We start from the raw sequence: 17643 nt of genomic DNA on the forward strand, positions 1-17643 counted from the left end.
GATATGTCATTCAAAGTGCATATTAAACAAATATGTAGGACTGCTTTTTTGCATTTACGCAATATCTCTAAAATCAGAAAGGTCTTGTCTCAGAGTGATGCTGAAAAACTAATTCATGCATTTATTTCCTCTAGGCTGGACTATTGTAATTCATTATTATCAGGTTGTCCTAAAAGTTCCCTAAAAAGCCTTCAGTTAATTCAAAATGCTGCAGCTAGAGTACTGACGGGGACTAGAAGGAGAGAGCATATCTCACCCATATTGGCCTCTCTTCATTGGCTTCCTGTTAATTCTAGAATAGAATTTAAAATTCTTCTTCTTACTTATAAGGTTTTGAATAATCAGGTCCCATCTTATCTTAGGGACCTCGTAGTACCATATCACCCCAATAGAGCGCTTCGCTCTCAGACTGCAGGCTTACTTGTAGTTCCTAGGGTTTGTAAGAGTAGAATGGGAGGCAGAGCCTTCAGCTTTCAAGCTCCTCTCCTGTGGAACCAGCTCCCAATTCAGATCAGGGAGACAGACACCCTCTCTACTTTTAAGATTAGGCTTAAAACTTTCCTTTTTGCTAAAGCTTATAGTTAGGGCTGGATCAGGTGACCCTGAACCATCCCTTAGTTATGCTGCTATAGACGTAGACTGCTGGGGGGTTCCCATGATGCACTGTTTCTTTCTCTTTTTGCTCTGTATGCACCACTCTGCATTTAATCATTAGTGATCGATCTCTGCTCCCCTCCACAGCATGTCTTTTTCCTGGTTCTCTCCCTCAGCCCCAACCAGTCCCAGCAGAAGACTGCCCCTCCCTGAGCCTGGTTCTGCTGGAGGTTTCTTCCTGTTAAAAGGGAGTTTTTCCTTCCCACTGTAGCCAAGTGCTTGCTCACAGGGGGTCGTTTTGACCGTTGGGGTTTTACATAATTATTGTATGGCCTTGCCTTACAATATAAAGCGCCTTGGGGCAACTGTTTGTTGTGATTTGGCGCTATATAAAAAAATTGATTGATTGATTGATTGGTGAGCCAAAAAGTAACAATTTAATGTTGTGAAATGTGCACAACGAAATACAGACAATCTCAGAATATAATTACAGTCAAATCACAAAGGTGACGTGTGGGCAGGCTCGAGGATAGAAGACGTCTGTCCTGAGAAGAGCCGGAACCACACGATTTCCGCCACCACCGAACCTGGTGAATACTGGAGCCGCCAAGTCCCGAATTCCCAGGTGATCACCGTCCCCGACTGTCGGATCTGGTACTGCTGGCGAGAACAAAGACAGTCAAGTGTAGGTGTGTGCACACCCAGTAACAATAACGGTGGGAATGCCACCTCCACCTCTCACTCTATAACTTGCAGAGTACCGTAGATTCCTCAGGGGAAAAGAGTGCCTTCTAGCGCTCTCTCAGCTTCCACTGACAACGGTACCGGTACTCCTGCAAACACTCACAATATACAAACAATGTTGTAACACAAAAACGGCTGAGGATATTACCTCCAATGAAGTATGATATCTCGGCGATGAGGTGGAGATAACGTCTGGGTTTTATGGAGTGAGATGATGAAGAATGAGTGACAGCTGTCAGGAAGTAATGAGTAACAGCTGTCACTCCCGGCTGTGTCCGTGGCGGCAGCGCCCTCTCGTGCCTGAAGCCCGCACTTCAGGCAGGGCGCCCTTTGGTGGTGGGCCAGCAGTACCTCCTCTTCTGGCGGCCCACACAACACTCGCACCCCAGAGGTGTAATAGATAAACCATTCAAAAATTATTAGATATATTTTGCCTGCATGCTGAAATCGGCTTGCATCAATTTTATTTTTATTTTTTAATTTGGTGAATTTCATAGACTGTGGTACAGCTGGTGCTCAGGATGTGTGCTTTTTCTGTATGTGCCTGTGGGGTTTTCCTGCTGACTGACATAAGTAGTTTGGGTGCAAACTCACTCATTTATTATGGGGCAATAATTTATAAGCAGATTTTACATGGAAATATTCACAAATTCACTGTTTTATAACACAAATGTTGTTTTGATATGTTTTAATGTCTTTAAATGATTTACACATACTTGCATGGTTTCAGCATATTTCAGAGCTCATTGCAGGTTAAGGAAAGACACTTGAATAGTTTTGGCATGTTCACTGATATCTGTCCAATGCTATGGCGTTTGTAGTAAGTACATATGCTACAAGACTAGGTAGGTATCACTGAAAGAAGGTCTACATACAAAGATTCTTCTATTACAGTCAGGTTTCCGCATACCCCAACCCACAAAAAATATAAAATGGAAAGTCATAAATTTAGGTCTCTCTAGTGGCCCCGAAATGCCTCTAAAATACTCAAAACTTGTGGGCCTCCACCAGGGGTGCTGCCCCTGGACCCCCGCTGCAAGTTTTCTTTTTTGCCCATTCTCATTCCTGACCATTAGAGCCCGACCGATATGGATTTTTTGAGGCCGATGCCGATACCGATATTTGGATGAAAAAAAAGCCGATATATTGATAAATCAGCTGATTTGCCGATAGCCGATAAATCAGCCGATATATATATTTTTTTTGAATAAAATGTTCTTTTTTTGGACCCTTAACAAAAAAGGTATGAGCTAAAAGCTGAAGCTTTGTCCTCATATTGATTAACTTTATAACAGAGAAGAATTTTCAAGTTCAAAAAATGCAATGTGCTGGTAGAATATTTTAACAATAAAACATGGACCCTGATATAACATGTGAGGAAACTATCATATAACAGTAAAATAAGATTATTTTCACAAGACCCTGTAGTATGTTTGTGCAATTTTCAAGAACAGTAACAAAGAACTGTTTAGTACAAAAAAAAATCTGTGCAAAGTTGCATTTATCTCTAAGGAAAAGATAAATAACATTACAAAAAAAAATAAAAAATAAAAACCTCAACTCTACAAAAGTTATTAAACAAATCTTGAAACATTCACCCTTCATTCTTGGTCCCTTTGGGTGGAAATCAAACAGACGATAGGACTGGCAGGATATTTTTCATTATGTAAACATTATGTTAACATAATGTTATTATGTTAACATAATAACATTATGTTAACAGAACGGAACGGAAGGGGGGCAGCTTTTGAAAATTTAAAGCTAAAAATTAGCCATTCTAGGGGTACCCAAAGGGGAAAAGCCTTCTGCGACAAAGGAACGGAGGATGATTCTCGTTTGTTGACTACAACAAGACAACAGTCAAGCAGCAACTTTCTACTTTTGAACTCTGATAAGACTGAAATGATGGTTCTTGGCCCAGCAAGACATCGGCACCAATTTGATCAGCTGGCGCTTAGCCTAGGTTCATGTGTTATACATCATGCTGACAAAGTGAAGAACCTTGGGGTAATCTTTGATCCTACATTGTCCTTTGACCTCCACATTAGGGACATTAAGAGGACTGCTTTCTTTCATCTGAGAAATATAGCAAAGATTCGCCCCATCCTGTCTATGGCTGATGCTGAGACTCTGATTCACGCATTTGTCTCTTCTAGATTGGATTATTGTAATGCTTTATTTTCTGGTCTGCCGCAGTCTAGCATTCGAGGACTTCAGTTGGTGCAGAATTTTGACACAAAGTAGAAGGTTTGACCACATTACTCCCATTCTGGCATCCCTTCATTGGCTACCGGTTTCTGCCAGATTGGATTTTAAAGTTTTATTGTTGGTTTATAAAATTGTTCATGGACTGGCACCTTCCTGCTTGGCGGACTTGGTTAAGCCCTACGTACCTGCGAGGCCTTTGCGTTCGCAGGGCGTAGGGCTTCTGTGTGTTCTGAGGATGAACAAAAAGTCTGTGGGGTATAGAGCCTTCTCCTAACGTGGTCCGGCTCTTTGGAATGATCTACCTGCTGTTATTCGGCAGTCTGACACGGTGGAGATTTTTAAATCAAGACTGAAGACCCACTTTTTTAGACTGTCTTATCATTAATTTTTTAATCTGTTTGTGTTTGCTTTGTATTTTTTAATTTGTGTTGTTGTGAATTATGTGAAGCGCCTTGGTGTGACTTTGTCGTGATTTGGCGCTATATAAATTAATTAAATTAAATTAAATTAAACAGTCCCAGTAAATTACTTTAATACACACAAAAATGACTCATGATATTTTAATGGCTTTGAGAGCGGTTAAGAAGTGGAGTTGCCGCTTCTGGAGAGCAGCGAATCAAAGAGCCATGAGCCAAATCGAACCATTGCTTCAGTGATTCACGCTTTAAACTGGAGTCGCGCTGCAGAAACGGTTGATTACACGGTCCAAAATAAGCGTAACGGTCCAAAATTATATCGTAATGGGCCGTAACGCCTGTTACGATAGCTCGCTAGCTGGCGCGAGGCTAGTGTGAAGTGTGTCTGTCTGTGATTGCTTTGTGACGGTGGAGGAGCTCAGTGGCACCCGCTGCTCGGTAGGGACAGAAACTGCGGTAGAAGACAGTCTCCAAACACAAGCAGCTACAAAAAAAAAACAAACACCAGAAATAGAAGCTCGATTTGTCGCTAGTCGTTTTTAACAAAGAAAATGCCGCTAAGAGGATTAGGAAAGTCTCCGTTTCAACTCAGAAAAGAATGAAAATGCTCCCACGGATGTTTACACCAAAAGATCGCTGCAAGGACATTTTACATGGCCGACACAAACATCATTTCAGTAACTGTTCTGTTTATGAGAAATCATCAGCGTTGTATCGGCAAAATTTCGGCCGATGGCCGATATAAGCTTATATCGGCCGATAATATTGGCCGGCCGATGTATTGGTCGGGCTCTACTGACCATAGCAGCGCTAGATGGCAGTATAATGGTGTGAGGCTGTTGTTCCATTGTCTGGGGAGAACCCTGTCACTCAATCCCTGCACTTGTTCTCTCTCTGATCGTTCACTGGTTCATCAGTTCACTTGGTCAATAAGTGTTGTTGTGTCCTTTTTTTAAGGTTTTCTACAAACATTTCTAAAGCCCAACAGCTGAGGGACAGGCTGAAACAACTGCTGACAGCTGCTGAAGAAGTATTTGAGTTGTTAGAAGGATTGATCGCAAACTATGAAGAAGAAATTCATCATTTAAAAGAAGAGAACAACAGACTGAAAGTTCTGGAAGCTGTTTTTAATCCTCGAGTTCACTTGTACAAAGAAGGTTTGTTCACAAAACATTGTATTGCTTTTACCCCATAAGAGGCTGTTATGACTTCAATATTTTCCTAATCAGTTTTTCAGCTGGTAATCTTGCGAATATTTGTGCAGGAGGATGAGAATGATTTTATGCAAAAAATAAAAAAAATTTGTAAAAGTTTCATTATGTATTAAGCTCTGATTTGACATTACAACACACTGAAGGACAAGAGTCTTCTTTATAAAACAGCCTCAGACTCCTGCTCATAAAAGCTCGAAGTGGTGTTTGGAAAAAATCGGAATCATAAAAATCACGCGGATACAGACCTGTAAACAATGTTCGTTATAAATCATACTCCAGAATTGTGCACACTTGGATCAGCCACATATTCCACCCTCTAAACCAGTGTTTTTCAACCTTTTTTGAGTCGCGGCACCCTTTTTATATTTACAAAATCCTGCGGCACACCACCAACTAAAATAATATTATAATGCTATTACCTCTGGTTTTGCGCAAAACCCAATTATCGCAATAGAAAATCGATACAGAAAACATCGCATTTCGAAAATCCTCAAGCATTTTGCGCTCTGATCTCAAGTAGGGCTGTCACGATTAGAAATTTCTGGAGACGATTAATTGTCAGACAAATAATTGCGATTGACGAATATATTGTCTATTTTTTTTTCTTTTTTTCCCCTTCTTTATATTCTACTATTGTAGTATAATTACACAACTCTGGAAGAACGTTTGGCTTCTGTGAGTGGAGAAACTGGGAATGGTGCAACATTTTTTATTTTTATCTTCATTTTACATACAGTCACAACTTTTTCTGATTTGTGGTTGTTTCTGTTGCATTTCTGAAATTGTTTCTCCTCATCAGTCACGTTTTGTGCTTAAACACTACATTAAGCTCAAGACTGAACAAATAAATACCTTTGGAAAATAACAGCTGTTAAAGTTCAGAGTTCTCAGCATACGACGCGCACATGGTGTGAACAGGACGGTAACGGCAGAATCACACCTTTAGAGAAAGTTCAGGGAGAAGTAAAAGCTTCACGTTTTCGTTTTGTTAACATGTTCACTCCATTTAAAATCCTCTCTCTGCTCCGCGCTCGCTGCGCACTGAACGTGTCGCGCGCCTGCATTCAGGAATGTTTTATTAGACCCACACAAATTGCAAGAATACATATTACATATGTACCCATTTCTACACTTTTTAATACAAACAGTATAATACTAACACAATAGTGTTAAAAAACAAAACAATGCAAATGCAGTGTTGTTTTTTTTTTGTTTTTTTTACCAAAACAAACAAGAAAAAATACCCACCAACACCATTCTGTTTATCGACCTTAGCTCGACTTTCAACACCATCCTGCCAAACATTCTCCTATTGAAACTGTGCACCCTTGACTTGAACATCTCTCTGCAACTGAATACTTTACTTTTTAACCAACCACTCCCAGTGTGTAAGGGCAGGAGAGCACATCTCATCCACTATTCACATCAGCACCGGTGCTCCCCAGGGGTGTGTATTAAGTCCACTTCTGTACACACGACTGCTCTGTACTCCTCCCCAACAATTATGTCATCAAATTTGTAGTCATTACAAACAACATTGAGACTGCATATAGGGAGGAGGTGGAGCTTTTAGTTGGGTGGTGCAAGGAACACAACCTCACCCTGAACATCAAAAACACCTGATTGTGATTGTGGATTTTCATAAATCACCAAAACGTGCACCACTAGTTATCGACAGAGGAAGTGGAGAGGGTGTCCTCCTTTAAATTCCTGGGCCTGATGGTGACAGAGGATCTGTCCTGGTGCCATCACATCAGTTCTGCTGTGGGGAAAGCACAGCAGCAGCTTTTCTTTCTGCGGAAGCTGAAGAGATTCAAACTTCCTCAGAGGCTTATGATTAACTTTTACAACTGTGCCATTCAAAGTGTGCTGACCTAAGGCCTACTGGTGTGGTTTTCTAGCTGCACCAAGTCCAAGAAGCAGGCCGTGCAGAGGCTTATAAAAACGGTGGGAAAAATCATTGGGTCTGACCTTCCAGTGATCTCCTCCATGTACACCTCCCGCTGTCTGCGCCGGACTCATAACATCGTCAGAGACAGCTTCCACCCAGCACACCACCTGTTCCACCTGCTGCCTTCTTGCTGGAGGTACAGGTCACTAGGTATGGGTATCGGTAACCGGTTCCTTTTGGGTATCCTTAAGAAATGATTCGATCCATCGACATCAATAGCCTTTTTGCTTAATAATTCCCTTATCTGTCCTTCAGAGTGGCTGTTGTTTTTGGGGGTGTTTGTCAGGAAAATGATCATTTCTCTACATTGATTACAGACCCTGCAGCGGATCTATAATCAAACATTTCTGCAGCTTGGCTTTGCTTTGAACCTTGAACCAATGAAGCAATGCTTTGATCTGTTGCTTTGTTGGTTCTTTGTTTTATTTCGCTTCATCTTAATTTTTCCCCGCTAAAACCCTAAAGAGCATATGTCTGTAAGTAATGTTTTCCTTTTTTATGTTAAATCGACCTATTATGGTCTTCTGAAACAGTTGATAGATGTATTTTATAACCTAAAAATGGAACCGACGCTAATGCGTTAGCATGTCTATGGCGTTTTCAATGTTAAAGTTTAGCCTTAAGCTGTTCGCATCTCAGCACGTTTGTGTGAATTTTTCTGTATAATAATTAATGGCTCAGCGTTTGTTGTCGTAAAAGATTCAAATGTATTACAAATTGTAATTTTTTAAAATTTATTTTTATTTATATATTAATAATAATATCAACAATAATAGTAATATAATAACTAATAATGCAGTACAATTTTAGAGAAAGAGACAAAAAGAACCTGATAAAACAAAACACAACAGAATAGATAAAACCAACTAACAATGAACATAAATAACTTTCCTGTGAACACAGAGTGACTCGTACACCTCCACTTCATCCCTGTTTTTTTAAGTTCAGTGACAATTTGTTTCGGTCAAACCATATTTTCAAATTGTTAATTTCTTCAGTGATTTCCTCCAGAACTATCTGCCAAGCTAGAAAACTGCTGCATCCTAGTAAGAGCAGAATACTACTGGAAGAATTTGAATAGAAGTTGGGGGGGGGGGGGGGGGGTTTCCCACCAAAATGGATGCTGCATTGTCTGGAATAGCCCCCAGATTGCATTTCAGATATTCTAGAATTCAAAAATTTGTGTGTGGGTGGTGTTGGGGGGTAATTTTGGGTTTCAGCTTTTTTGTTTTTCCACCAGTTTCATCCCTGAATATGTCAATCGTGAGTCACTTCTGTGCGTATTAAAGTCACTAATGGCCCAGTCACACGGCACTTATCGAAGGGCAACGAAGCCCTAATGAATTAAGAAATCTGGACTTTTGTTGGCATCGTTTAACCTTCGCGCAGCTTCATTCCTGCAGTTGGCACTTCGTCCGGATTTTTAAACTGTTGAGCCTGGTTCTGCTGGAGGTTTCTTCCTGTTAAAAGGGAGTTTTTCCTTCCCACTGTCGCCAAGTGCTTGCTCACAGGGGGTCGTTTTGACCGTTGCGGTTTTTCCGTAATTATTGTATGGCTTTGCCTTACAATATAAAGCACCTTGGGGCAACTGGTTGTTGTGATTTGGCGCTATATAAATAAAATTGATTTGATTTGAAAAATTTGAACGAAGGGCAACGAAAACCTCAATTCGTCCGTGTTTCGTTTTGCTGTTGTTTTTTAATCGTTTGTTTAGCTTTTGTAACGTTATTGTTTATTTTGACTTCGTTCGACCAGCTGAATGTTTTCACACAGTGCAGAAGCTGGTTTGTGAGCACTGCTGCTGCATTCCCGTACCCTCGGAAATTACAGGGCAAACTCAGCCTGTTTGCTTGGACTTTTTTATCTGGGTGTTGGGTCAGCTTCATTGGGCTCAGGCACCTTATATAGTAATTAAGTATTTTGGTGGTACCAAGCCGTGCGGGGTGGAGCACTTGGTGGCCAGGTGTGCCGTCGTGGGACTTGGTCGGGCTCAGCCCAAAGGGTGGAGACGTGTAGACACTGCCCCTGCACACACTGGAGCTTCACGGAGCAGAGCCTTGGCTTACTCAACTGTTGATGCACCACCAGGAACTACCGGAGCAGCGTTATGCCGTGGAGAGCATCGCTTCTGAACCTAGCCGCCTGTGTACAGTGCACCACAGCCCGACCGTTGAATCTTGGTCTCTGATGCACCCACATGTGGAGGCAGGGACAAGGCCTACATCGTTAACGACCGCGACGTACAGCCACGGACAGACTACTGCACTGAGGGGCTTGCGATGCTGCGACGGGACGGCCATGCATGTTCATGGTGAATTGAGCAAAGCACCACAAATGCGCTGTAGTAAAGAATGTCATGCTGTGCAAAAGCAAAAAGAACTTCTTTCAAACTGTCAATCATGCCTGGGTGCTCTGGGAACCTTAAACATTCGCAATCTGATCTCCAAAAGAGATCAGATCTCTGCACTTGTCCTGGATTCAAACTTGGATTATCTCTGCTTAACGGAATCCTGGCTGCATGATAGTATACCAGCAAACATGATAGATGTCTCCGGATATCAATGCTTCAGAAAGGACAGAAACTCTGGGAAGGGGGGAGGTGTGTTAATCTACATTAAAAATAAATTTTAATGTCATTTTGTAGAACTGAACACCCCGCTACAATGTCTTGCTCTGAATGTAATTTTATCACCTTCAATGACCTTCACCATCGTTATTCTTTATAACCCACCCTCTTATAATGTCTTTTTCTGATGAGCTAAATCATGTAGTGAAACAGCTTGAGGTTTATAGAGAGACGATTTGGTACGGTGATTTTAATAGAAATTGGTTAGACAAAGGTAGTAAGCAAAAGCTACAAACAATAAGTAAATTTAATTACCAACAAATGGTTAAAGGGCCAACTAGGATTTCTCGTAAGACTAAAACGCTCATTGACATGGCATTTACTAACAGATCTGAGTGCATTACGAGGACTTACAACTTATTAACAGGACTCTCAGATCACAACATGATTCTGACAGAAAACTGACTAAAAAAAGGCAGCTTGAAAGAGAACTAAAGAAGTTAAATGGGGAACAAATCATGGCCATGGATGATGTAGATGACTGCTACAATTTAATGACAGAGGCCATCACAGGGTTGGTAAGAAAATTTCTAAAGCAAACTAAATGCAAATGAAGCAAAACTACACTGCTAAATAATGAAATTAAGAAACTAATGAATATGCGAGATATGGCTTTAAAGAAATCATTAAGCTCCAAACTTACCACTGACCCATTAACTTATAAAAGTTTAAGAAATAAAGTGGTACAGGAACTACATAAAGCAAGTGATAGGCAATGCAACAGGGAATAATAGCTCACTTTGGAAATATTTAAACAATCTAACTAATAAAACAGCTAAACACAAAGGAATTGTGGGACTCTTCATAGAATGCAAGAACATTACTGATAGTGCCATCATGGCAAATTAATTTAACTCTTATTTGTACAGTCAGTTGAAAAAGTAACTAAAGATTTTACACCTATTAAGCGTGTTAATTCTCCTGTCCAGATATGTCATCCGTGGAATATTTTAGTATTAAACAAGTCGATGAGACAAAGGTTAAAAATCGAACGATATTTCTAATATCAATAGCTGCTTTTTAAAACATACAGTAATGTCCTGGTTAAACCATTGACATACCTGATTAATCTGTCTATACGAATCTCTAAATTTCCCTCAGGCTCAAAGAGCGGTTGTTGTACCGATTTTTTTTTTTTTTATAAAGCAGGAGACCAGGACTGCATGTGTAACTACTGGCCCATATCAATTATGCGTATACTATCAAAAGTGATTGAGAAAGTGGTCGTTGCACAGTTGACTGACTATTTGGAAGCCAATTAGCTCTTCCACCCACAGCAGTTTGGTTTTAGATCTGGTTACTCAACCAAAATAGCAACAGCTGTTTGGTTGAGAATGTGAAAAAAATCCCTGGATAGGGGTCAGGTGGTAGGAGCAGTATTTTTAGATCTTAAAAAGACTTTTGAAATGGTCAGTCACAGCCTGCTCTTATCTAAAATGCCATCTTTTAATGCATCGCCTCAGAGGCAGTGGACTGGTTTGCATCTTACCTTTAGGACAGAGAACAGTGTGTTAATATAGCACAAGATAAGCCCTCATTTTTAAATATTCAATAGGGCATACTACAGGGCTCTATACTGGGACCCTTGCTGTTTGGTATCTTTATAAATGATTTACCTGTAACCTGCAATGGTCCCATTTGCCAACTCTATGCGGATGATGTAGTTTTTCATGCACCTGCTGAGTCACCGGAGCAGGCAGCAGAAATTTTGTCCACATGTATGGCTGAGGTGAACCAATGGCTCATTCAAAATCAGTTGGTGCTAAATTTAACAAAGACAGTTTCAATGTGTTTTTCAATTAGAAAACAAAATGTAGAACAAAGTTTTCAAATACACTGGCAGAATACAAACATACAATCTAACAGAATTTTAAAAATATCTTGGGTTGGGCCTTGACCCCCAATTGAAATTTGATAAACATATTAAGAAAATCTCTAAAACCATACAAAGAAAACTTAACTGTCTTAAAATAATTAGATCTTACATTCCAAAACAGGCAGCCCTCCTGTACATGCATGCATGCTATGATATTTTCACATATATCATACTGCATGACAGCGTGGGCCCAGGCCACCCCCTCAGTCACAAAGCGCATTGCTACAATCAAACAATAAAAATTATGGTTAAAAAGCCAATTCGTTACCATCACTGTATTATTCTTGAGGAGTATAGACTGCTAAGCTTTGAAAGCTTTGGTAGTCTGTGCTTCTTCAAATGTATTAATAATCAAGCACCTGAACCACTCCTTCATTTGTTCAGAGACCAAGCGGAAGTAGAGTCACCTATAAACAAGAATTGTAAGATCCCACAGTGTAGGACTTCATTTGGACAGTCTGCCTTTTCTTTTAAAAACATAAAGCTGCAGAGTTTAGGATGTTCACCTCCAGGATCACGTTTGGGCTTAAACATTGCCAAGGTTGCTCCCATGTGCAAATAGCATTGTGAGTGAAAGAGTGGGTCAAGGAAGGATTGAGGCAGTGTGTTAACCCACAGAAATTCAGTTTTTAGGTTTTGTAAGTGTGGAAATGTAAGAGAAGTGATTGAATGGAATGGTGAATGAGGTTGTTTTATTATGTAAATTAGTGATTTAAATTTTAGAGTTATGAATTATGTAAACTGTAGAACTATGAATCATGTAATTTGTAGAAAGGCTCAACCAGGGACAAGAGTTGTGAATTAGTTCAACTATAAACTCTTTGTGCACCGCATCAGTCGCAGACGCTGCTTGATCTGTTGACTGCATTGTCCCTGTCAAATAAATAAATATGTGAAATGAAACAACGTGGTGTCATCTCCATGTGGGGTCACCACCCGCAGGGAGTCTGTAGAGGATCTGGTGTGCTGCTCTACTGGCAGCAGACAGGGGCAACTGCCCACGCAGCCCCAATACTCAGTAATGTCACAATTTTTCAACCTTGATATAATGTTGATTTTTAAAGCTGTCTGGCAGTTTTTATGGCCTAAAGTGAAATTGAAACATAATTAAGCCTTTGGAAACTCGATAATGAGCCTCCATTTGTTTCAGCTGTGATGCATGTTGATTTGGCACAACGTTTACACTGGATGCCCTTCCTGAAGCAAATCTATATTACATGGAGAATGAGCAGTGGGGAAGTTTGAACCAGGAACGTTCCGCACTGAAAACAAGGGCACATTATCTCTTGGCCACCACCCCTACTTCCCAAAAAATGTAGTATTCCAAATGGTGCTGCCACTAACAGCTAATTTTCTAACGACTAATCTTTCGAGTAATTTTTCGATTAGTCGACTAATCTAAATGGCTAATTTAATTTCCAAAAAAGTCAAGTGTTTGCTATTTCATTGGAGTTGTTTTTATTCTGAATGCAACTCGAGGGCCAAAAAGTACCATGTCAAAAAGTAAAAATAAATAAAAAAAATATTAAATAAAAAAAATATTAAATAAATAATAAAGTGCAATAAAATGGGAGAATGTCTTCAAAGTTACAAAAATAATATAACTCTTTGTATAGAAAATACAAATATTCTCCAAAGTATAATCATTTCCAATGCAAAAGAACACTTGAACACTGTAGTTTTTGTCAAAAGCATTGTCTTTTAAACATTTTGACATGAATGTCTCTCCATAGAATCTGAGCTAAGCTCAGCTGGCTGCTGCCCGTCAGTGCAAAGCGTCTCATTTTGGGAGGGAAAAAAATTTGATGCAGTTTACTGTTTGTATTATAACATTTGGAAAGAGGTGTCATTTGATTTTAAATGGCGAATTGCTTTGAAATTATTAATTCCGACCAGACTCTATTCTCGCAGTCGGACATCCGGAACTTCCTAGCCGGAAGTGAGCCACCATCTTTGTTTGGGGGAATTGAGCGACTTTGGTAATGTCGAAAGCAGCACGAAAATGCCCAAAAGTTGTTGTTCCAGGTTGTACAGCCAACCAAGAGTTATCCTGAATGGCAGTTCTATATTATACCATCTGAGAAATCCAGGCGTGAGAAATGGCTCGCTGCAATCAACAAGGCCGCAGTAAACAACGATGGGAATATCAACAAAAAGAAGCAATGGAGTCCCAAGTCTGGTCCTGCTATCTGTGTTCTTTTTTTTCCATTAAATTTTTATTGAGGGCAGAATTTATCATACATTGACATATACACTCAACAAAAATATAAACGCAACACTTTTGGTTTTGCTCCCATTGCACAAATTTACATTGATATTTTGGACACTTTTCTTATCCCATCAATTGAAAGGATGTTTGGGGATGATGAAATCATTTTTCAAGATGATAATGCATCTTGCCATAGAGCAAAAACTGTGAAAACATTCCTTGCAAAAAGACACATAGGGTCAATGTCATGGCCTGCAAATAGTCCGGATCTTAATCCAATTGAAAATCTTTGGTGGAAGTTGAAGAAAATGGTCCATGACAAGGCCCCAACCTGCAAAGCTGATCTGGCAACAGCAATCAGAGAAAGTTGGAGCCAGATTGATGAAGAGTACTGTTTGTCACTCATTAAGTCCATGCCTCAGAGACTGCAAGCTGTTATAAAAGCCAGAGGTGGTGCAACAAAATACTAGTGATGTGTTGGAGCGTTCTTTTGTTTTTCATGATTCCATAATTTTTTCCTCAGAATTGAGTGATTCCATATTTTTTTCCCTCTGCTTGGTCTAAAAAAGTAACCGTTACTGACTGCCACAATTTTTTTCCTGATTTCTTATAGTGTTTCTTAAAGCCAGAAAGTTGCCATTTGAAATGACTTTAGTTTTGTGTCATGTCTGTGATCTGCTTTTTTTTCTACAAAATTAAACAACTGAATGAACATCCTCCGAGGCCGGTGATACCCAAGTTGACAGACTCAACTGACACTGATTTCATGGCCTTGTATATACAATAATATAATCTAAGTCGTTGTATGTCATTTTGTATCATTTCATATCTTCCATTAAATTTTAAATCTTTAAAAATAAATAATGTGAACATGTATCAACGTGAAAATCTAAGTGAACGTGTTGTGAATGAGGATGCTTGTGGACTGGGATTTTATTTTGTTTACAAATTGTTATTCAAAAAAAGAAGTTGTTCCAAAGTCTTGAATTTGAGTCTGTTACGCTTGTTTGATGCAACTTCTCCAGGTTCAGAAAACACCCGCTCACAGGGCACAGATGAGGCTGGAGTGTAGAGAAACTGTAATGACAGCTGGAAGAGGTTTGGATATACTGTCTTGTGGTTGTCCCAGTATCTCAGAGGATCCTGGCACCTGGCAATATTGGCCACTGCCAGGTACCTCTGCACCTCCTGGATGGCATCAGCTGCAGCACTTTTGGTCTGCCTGCCCGCTTCGATGTCGAGATGTTGCCAAAGGTTATCTAAAAACAACAATGTGGCATTTCAGTACATGATTTCCAAACAACAACAAACAAATAATGCTGAATATGAGGGCTGAAGGACCTGAACCAGTTCCCTGAACCCATCACTCTCCACAGTACTGGGGGGCTGGCAGTCCTTCAGGATGAAACTCAGCAGAGCCTCATCCAGCATCTGCTTCCTAGAAGCTTGATGGTTAAAAATGAGGTACAGAATTAATTAATAGGAATTAATTATCAATAAATTAACTGTGAGTACGTTGTAGACTGGCTGTATACCTGAGTTCATCCGGGGTGTATCTGGGATGTCATTCTCATGCCTGGCCCTATAATGTCTCAGCATTGAGGAGGTGGTTTTGTTTAAATAGGAAAGTTCTACCGAACAAATGTGACATTTAACCTGCAGAAAATAATATGAATATTAAATTAAGAGTCACTTTGAAATTAATACAAATTCAGATAGATCAAGTGGAAACTCTGAGAGTTACCTTATTTTCCAATATGACATCAAAATGATCCCACACGGCGGAAACTTTCCTTTTTGTTTGCTGCTGCTCCATGACGTTTGGTGAATTTGATGATACACCGCAAAAGATCTGAGATTCTTTTGGCAGATGCATTCCGTTGACAGATACACTTCCTTATAAACACAGTTTGGCCTCTTTGGCGCGTCATTGTCAGTTTGAAACATTCCTGTATCGGTCACGTGACTTTCACAAAGTGATACGTGCACCAACACGGGGTTTCGCTCTATGAGCTTGACGCCTGCGCCGACGCGTCAGTGTTGCTGGACCCATTACTAGTGCTGATCACAAAGAAATGCATTTCTTTATGGCGACCACAGTAACCAATCTCATTTGGCCTATTTTTCATCATCCAGTTGTGTGGAATATGTGCACTGAAACACTATAAAGACAAAAACGAGGCAACAAATTTATTTTTGCAAACAATAATTTGTTAGTTGCAGAACTACTTTGTTTTTACTTCAAGCAACTGAAATGAAGGAACTAACCTGATAGCTTTCCAAAGCCAGCAAACGTTCCTTTTTTTCCCAACATACTCAGGGTATAGTCTGGTCTATGGGGGATGAGCTTCTAGTGATGGCCAAACGAGGCCTCATGAAGCATTTGGCGTTTTTCATGAGCCAACTAGATGGCAGTGCCTCTTAAAAAAAAATAAAGGTTCCAAAAAATATGCTTTGAGATTTGAACTTTATTATAATAGACACTGCCATCTAGTGGGCTCAGAAAAAAACACACCAAATGCTTCATGAGGCCTCAACATGACCGTCACTGCTCCTCATCAAATACATGATGAATGTTACAGCAGGTGTGGTTCAAGCTGCATATATATAATGACAAATGAGCTTTGTTTGTCTGGTTCTTAAATTTTTAAACAATTCTTGCTAGCTTTGTATAAATTTATACAATTTATTTCAAACAAATCTTTTGAAATGTTATAGTTGTATCATCAGTTTTCATGTTCCCAAACTTAATGAGGCCCCGTGAAGCATTTGTCTTTTCTTTTTCTTCTTCTTTTTTTAATGTGCCCACTAAGTGCTGGTGTCTATTCAAAAAAGAGTTCTAAGGAAACTAAAGTGTATTGGGGGTCTCAGTGTTTAGGGCTGAATGCCAAGGAATACCGGATATGAGCAAATTATTAAATACTAATATATTAGAATATTTTTCTTTCCCTGTTGCATTCTGTGCTTTGTATACATTTCTAAATACAGGCTAATATTTACATAAAGTATCAAAATGCTCCTAAAAACAAAACAAAAAGCAAACCCGTTCTTCAGTATTTGCATTTTTCATGTGAAATTCAACATAATTTCACCATCAACACAATCTCATTTTGCTTATGGCCGTGGGAGAAAATTGGAGTAGATCTATGTGAACATAGAAAAGAACTCGTACTCCAGATACCTGGAGATACTTCACATGCCAACGACAACAAGTGCACAGGTAAAACTGAAAGCTACATTTGCCAGGTTCGGAACACAGAAGCGGTGACCAGTGACAACGGACCACAATTTAGCAGTGACGTGTTCAGGGACTTTGCCTGTGACATGGACATTAAGCACATAACGTCAAGCCCCTACAATCCACAGGGCAACAGACATGATGAAGGTGCAGCTTAAAGAATACTGCAGCAAGAGGATCCTTTAGTGGCACTCGTGATTCACAGATCCTCACTGCCAAGCAGTACTGGAGTAAGACGTACGCAGGGATGGTGAAGTTTGAACCATGGGAGTGGCCTGAAAGGAAGAAATGCTTCTGCCAATATCAGACGGTTACTAAGCTGGACAAGGAAGACGGCCCAGGTCAAGTGAGCATGCTGGTGTATGTGCTCGGTAAGGAGGTGGAGAACATCCTGGGCACTTTCACCTACGGAGATGGGGAAGATGAAGACCACTAGAATGGGCAACGTTTAATGCCTACTTCATCCTGAGACACAACATCATACATGAACGCGCTTGCTTTAATCAGAGTGTGCAGCATGTGGGCGAGTGTGCAGAGACATTTATTTGCGCTTGTTATGAACTGTCT

The 17643-nt window shown here is 40.0% G+C and overlaps 1 long non-coding RNA gene across 1 annotated transcript; it reads left to right on the forward strand.

Moving 5' to 3' along the window:
- The first annotated feature begins 4884 nt into the window (after positions 1–4884).
- Positions 4885–17037, forward strand: LOC117531102. The gene is made up of 3 exons (XR_004566522.1): positions 4885–4992; positions 6857–6859; positions 17026–17037. It is a non-coding gene; the product is annotated as an uncharacterized LOC117531102 (long non-coding RNA).
- The last annotated feature ends 606 nt before the right edge of the window (positions 17038–17643 follow it).

This window comes from Thalassophryne amazonica, chromosome 18, assembly GCF_902500255.1.
Source record: "Thalassophryne amazonica chromosome 18, fThaAma1.1, whole genome shotgun sequence".
Taxonomy (NCBI): Eukaryota; Metazoa; Chordata; class Actinopteri; order Batrachoidiformes; family Batrachoididae; genus Thalassophryne; species Thalassophryne amazonica.